This window comes from Etheostoma spectabile, chromosome 16 (assembly GCF_008692095.1).
Source record: "Etheostoma spectabile isolate EspeVRDwgs_2016 chromosome 16, UIUC_Espe_1.0, whole genome shotgun sequence".
NCBI lineage: Eukaryota > Metazoa > Chordata > Actinopteri > Perciformes > Percidae > Etheostoma > Etheostoma spectabile.
This window is the reverse complement of record NC_045748.1, coordinates 5270614-5277175: the sequence shown is the minus strand read 5'-3', so window position 1 is coordinate 5277175 and position 6562 is coordinate 5270614.

Here is a 6562-nt window from a genome sequence, read left to right as displayed (position 1 = left end):
TCTCTCTCTCTCTCTCTCTCTCTCTCTCTCTCTCTCTCTCGTTCTCGCTCTCTGTCTCGCCCACAGTATTGGGTCTCCTTCATACAACAGCAGCCAGAGGGACGTATTTGTCACCTGCCCAGATGTTTTTCCAAGGTCCTTTATTCATACAGTCAATCATATGAGCAGAAATGTCCCTAATGTGAAGTCCCTTTGGCGCAATGGCTCTGTGTGAGTGTTCAAGTTTGTGTATGTGCATCCATGCATGTGTGTGTGGAAGGTCCGTCAAGGTGAGATGAAAGTGCAGTTGACCTGAGACACTGCAATACCTTACACACACATACAGTTGCTATTTCTCTGGTCTAATGAAGTCTGTCACTCTGGCAAACACACACACATTCACACAGCCCGGGCACACATTCTTTGTTCTTATTTTCTCCATGAAATCATGCATCTTTATCTGACATCTTTATCATTCACAATTGTTTTGACTGCTTACAAACTCATTTCCATGTTAAGTGATGAAATCATCTGCAATAACTTTGTCAAAATAAATGTGCTGTGATGCAAAGAGGAACATGTCATAATTATTGCAGATATGTCTAAATAAATGAATACACTCTGGTCATCTTATAGTCAGACCATACTTTTCTATTTCATGATCTTAGAGTGGTAAAAAAACAAACAATCCAAAACTGCAAAAACTAAGGAAAAGGTAAAAAGGATATAAAATTGTCTTTGTCAAAACCTTGCATTTATGGTGTGCACTTCCACATTTGGAGGTTGTCCCCCTCAACCTTGCTCCATAATGAAGAGGTGCTGCCTGCCCACTGAGCTGTCTTGTCTGATAATTATTTTGACATTACCCACTGAGAGCTGGAAGGAAATTATTCTCTACAGTGTCTGCTTGCCATACATTCTCCATAATCAGCCTGGACATGCATGGGTATACTTGCACTGGGCGCGAGTACAAAAGCTGCATGTATGAGGAGCGGTGTTGGGACTAGTATGTTACAAATAGACTATAACTTTACGTTTTGTTGCATGATTCAATTCAAACATGTAGCAGTTACTGATCAAAGTTTTAAACCTCAGCACTTCTGGGCTGGAGACTTCAATCAAGATGAGTTGGCTTTTCTTTATATGATTCACTACAACACCCCTGCTTTTCACATGCAGAGCCCCATAACTTTGTTTATTAACCTTGTGCTATTGCTACTAGTTGTGCCTGCACAGTGCACCTGCGCATTATTCTGGCTGGGTTTGGGATGTTGCATACAGTAATGCAAAGCAGCAGCAACCCTCTGTGAAAGCACCCTGAGGGAGAGCAGGGCCAGATGTTTCTCACAGTTTGAGCTTGTCACCACATTCTTGGTTTGTAACTTTAAAAATTTAAATTTTTTCCCTTGTAGATTTTTATTTTGTAGTAAATCAGTTGGTCTTTAGTATTTCGGGAGATTCAAATCTGCATAAATATGTTCAATTCATTCCAGTTAAGATCAGTTGTGCAGTGGAATGTAATTAGGTTAATTTGCGCTCTAATTAAAATCCAATCGGTTTCATCAGTGAATAACAAATCCTTTGATCCCAGAAAGTGTGGGTACACAAGGCTCACATTTGAAAAATGTCTCGACTCACAGTAGAGCACAAAAATATGAGGTAGTATTTCTGTAACTTTTACAATAAAGTAATGTTACAAAAAGCGGGACCAACACTTTCTATAGTACATGATGTGAAAATTTGTGGTTTTCCTTAAATATGTATAAAGTGGAGTTAATAGCTGCAAGAAGGTCTTGGTGTCTGAGAGAAAAAAACAATCTATCTTAATATTCACTGTACTCTGCATAGACAAACTAATGACTGCAATGCATCACCTGGATATTGTATTTCAATAAAAGGTGTGTGTGTGTGTGTGTGTGTGTGTGTGTATTAGAGCGTGTGACTGTTCTCTTTCTTGGTCGGTCTCCGTCTGTTGAACATTTGCAAGTATCCTGCTCAGTTTCACATATTTGTAATGCATCATATATGTGTAATGAAGTGGCTCTCAATCCAACGCTGTCTCCTTGAAACTCAATGTAATTTATTTGAATTATGAGGTACGTTCAATGGCCAATGCACATAAATTGCCAAGAGTAGTATGACACTCGTGTAGCACAGGAAAGAGTAAGCAATTACTCTCTAGCAAAGAAATAGGCCTATTAAAAACTGGATTATCCTGAGAGACGGGCACGCTGTCTCTGGTGAGCTTTTCAAATGTAATTTTTTATTGCTTTGAGCAGCACAAAGGAAAATCCATTCACCGCCATTCTTTTTGGATGGCAGCAGAATTGTCCAAGAAAAATATTTTAACATTGGCAAATAAAAACTAAATTATGTGTATGGCTGAATTCTATCCATTTAGCATTGCACTCCGATAACATTGTCAGTCACTGACAATGGACAGTTTAGGAATGACAATCACTGACAATTCATTTTCTGGTCCCAGGAGCTGACTGCTTACTAACTCCACACCCCCCAATTTTTTTCTAATTTCAAACTTGTAGTCCTTAGCCCCAGCTGATGTTGATTCAGGTGACATCAGTGACTACAGATGGAAATTAGCTAATAGCTAAATATGTCATAATGTATCTTTTCTCATCTTGAGAATACTGTTGTTGTTTTTTTGCATGGTCCTTGTTCCAGAAAAACTAATAACAACATAAATTTAAAAAATCACTCGGGGAAATGTATCAGACTTCACCCACATCCCTCTGGAGCCATAAAAGGCTCTTCTTACATATGTAGTATAGTACCTGTAAACATACTTCTGTATGTATAATCAGTGGAATTCCCCTCTTAGCATGACTGCAGTCTTTTCCCAAATTTTATCTAACGGCCTAATCTTCACTTTTCTTTGTGATTTTACTTTCCTAAAGATTAAAGACAAATACCTCAATTACCCAATACAAGCAGATATTGCAGTAAAGAAAATAGGTAAATGTCAACAGTTTGCAGGTACAGTGTGTTCAAAATGAAGGTTTTGCTGAAATGAAACGAACATGCCCAATATTTAGTTAGCTAATAGAAAACAGTTCCATGAGAACAAAGATCTCTGAGAAATAGCAACACAGTCTGACCTTTGCTTCAAAAGTAGTGCTCACTAGAGTGTGTAATGAGTCATTATTTATTCATGTTTTTAAAATGACTATTGATTTTGTCCCACATCAAGAGGAGGCTGCCAAGGGCCCCAACAAAATGCACAGATAGAGATATGGGACATCCCAATCCCAGATTATGACAAATCACTTTGCTGTACTTTGATCACTATGTGCTTTTCCCTTAGTGATATTCCCCTAGAGGTACATTCTTCTTATTTTGTACTCTCACTGGCAGGAAAAATCAATGGATGTTTGAATTACTTGGAATGGATGAGTTTGTCTGAATGGATAAGGACTGACTGAAGGAATGAACTGAAGGTTAAGACAAGTAAATTTCAGAGCCCACAATGCCAATGTATTTCTGCTCTCCACATCTTTCTACAGTAGGGTAAAGAGAAAGTCTTGACTGCTTGACCTCATTTGGCGCAGCGGCTGATTCCGTCTCATGTTGTTGCATTTTACTGCAGTCAGAATTTGCATACGGTCATTAAATACAAGCATGTATATGTGTGTTTAACTCGTTTAACTCAGTGTCAGACCTTCTGTAAGTGTATGTCGTAATACATTCCAAGTCCATTAATGCCTGAGAATGAAACAGAATCAGAAAGTGAACACACAGATGCATTCACATACACACACATGTCTGCGCATACACGCACACAGATGCATGCACGCACACACACACACACACACACAAAGAGTGCTGTGTGTCTCTGATAGCTTCTATTATCTAGGTCTCCCTCCTGGCTGCACATCAAACATGGATGAGCTCCAACCATAAAAGGCTCCATTTTCCTTTGATTTATACAAGGAATAAAAATTGGAAAGGTGAAAAGTCCAAACCATGCATATTTTATCAGCCGGCTGACACCAAAGGCAAGACGGAACAAATTTTAACATAGAGCAAAACTTAAAATAGACCATGATCGGATCAAAAACAGATACTGCAAGACCGAACCTCCTGACCTTATTGGCCGAAAGCTTTCCAACCTCATCCTGTATCAACAGCAATGTGTCTGTAATGGCACACATGAGTACATTTTAAACATTTTACAAGCATGTTTCACTTGATCAATTATTCAAATTATGAAACACATTGTATAGTTCTTTTTCAGATATTGAGTAAACATCGTCTGCTTTTTGATTATGGGTGTAAAGACATGCAACTGATGTCTAGACAGCAATGTAAAAAGGATATTTTATAGGAGCTTCAAATTTGTTATTATTTGTTGTTATTTGTTAGTATAGAAATACTGTTTTACCATAAAAAACAGCCCTTGGGGTCCTATGTGTCCCAATGGCGTTTCCACTAATAGTTCCTGTGGCAGCGTGTGTGTGTGTGTGTGTGTGTGTGTGTGTGTGTGTGTGTGTGTGTGTGTGTGTGTGTGTGTGTGTGTGTGTGTGTGTGTGTGTGTGTGTGTGTGTGTGTGTGTGTGTGTGTGTGTGTGTGTGTGTGTGTGTGTGGTGGTACGTTTTCTCCAGATGTGCTGGCCAGCCATTGATAAATGAATATAGTAAAATGATGAGTTCCTACAGTAGCGGTAGTCACTTTCCAATGTGAGAATTACACAAAATAGAGCAAATATATTTAGAAAATGTACTCTAAGCAGTTAATGTCTTATTGTATCAATGCTGCATGCAATGCAGACATATTTGTGTTGTATCCCTTTAAAAATGCCTTCCCTAGTACATGAAATAACCACATTTTTGTCATTAACTGTCACTACAAGTTCAGTTTTGGCTGTTTCTGTTTGGTTTATGGATAGCTGAGAAATCACATAATGTACAGTTCATGTATCCAATGAATAACGAATTTGAGTCTTTTTTGTACAATAATAATCTATAGTGCACACAAGTCTAAATTACAGAAAGTAGATTAAGCCTAAATTTGTACATTTACAGAATGAGTCTTCTGTATTCTAGATATATTGATTAATCAACTCAATGTCATGTGTTCCCCTGCACAACTCATTTAGCCTATGTTTAGGTAAATGACCATTTTCACTCCATATGCTTTAATATTTTTGCTGAGAGCTCCCAAATCACAGATACCATCAACCACCCATGCTCGCCCATTCACCTCACCTTTCTTTTGTTAGTTCATCCCCAGCCCTCTCCACCTAGTCTCCCCCATTACAACCATCCATCTGTACTGTACATCCATCTGCACTCCCTCCATCCCTCCACCAACCTACTCCCATCCATAAATCGCTCCATACGTAGCCCCACTCCCATCCCCACTTTCCCTCCCTCGTCTCATCCTTCCTTCCTGCCCCCTCTTGTCCCCACTCCCCGTGTTCTCCCCTTCCCCTTTTCTCCACCCATCCATCCTGTCTGAATAATGCAGTGGCCACACAACTGCAGTGCCATTGTCCCTGCTTCAATGTTAATGTTGTGTCCTTGTCACAATTATTGGGTCACTATCATCCATCACAGTTAATCATTGTCATACAGATACACGGACAAACAAAACACATTACGGAGAACAAAGGGCACACGCGTGTACAGTAGAGAACAAAGGAGCACACGGAACAGGGAAACACGTTTTGCTTTATGACGCTCGTGTGAAATTAAATAATGCACTTTGAAAATTAAAACAGAACAGGAGCTTTAATTTTGGCACTGGAACAGATGCCATATGCCAAATCTATAATGGATTGAAAGAATAAATACGTTTGTCTGTGTGTTCAGGGGATGTTTTTAATTAAACTATGTGTAAAAAGTACATCAACTATTTGCAACATTTTTTGATTTAATCATCTTAAGATACTAGGAAGCACACTGATTTTTTTTTATTCACTTGGACCTAGTGGTGTCAAGTTGAGCACCCAATTTTGGTTTTGTGTTGAGATTTTGATTTATTTATAATACGATATAACAATACATTTCCTATTGGGGTGGAAGCAGAACTCAAAGAAAATCAGCAGGAAAACCATGGCTTGTTTCTGAAAACAATCCCACAATGCCGTGCATCGTATTTTATTAAATGTAAGAAAATTTCTAACTCACTTTGGGTTAAGTATTGAGTTGATATTACAGAGAGAGTAGTGGCTGAGTGAATGAAGGTGAGATTATAGACACAGTCCAATACTGCCTGCATAAGTAGATTCCATTAGAAGTTGAATGTTGCAATTCGGTGGAACTGCTTTTCATTTGTAGAGGTTTCACTGGCTCAAAATAGCCAGTTGCTTCACAAATAATGACTGACAATGGATTTAGCTTCCATCACCACAGTGGCAGATCAAGAATGGGGGGAAGGGGGGTGGGGATGAAAGATGGGGGCTAATGTGGATTAGGTTAAACAGACCCATTAAAACATGAAAGCTTGTTGATAGCTGATGTGGGAGTATCAGACATCTCCTCTTAGAGACCAGAGGCTTTAGGGTATTGCGCCTTTGTGTGTGTGTGTGTGTGTGTGTGTGTGTGTGTGTGTGTGTGTGTGTGTG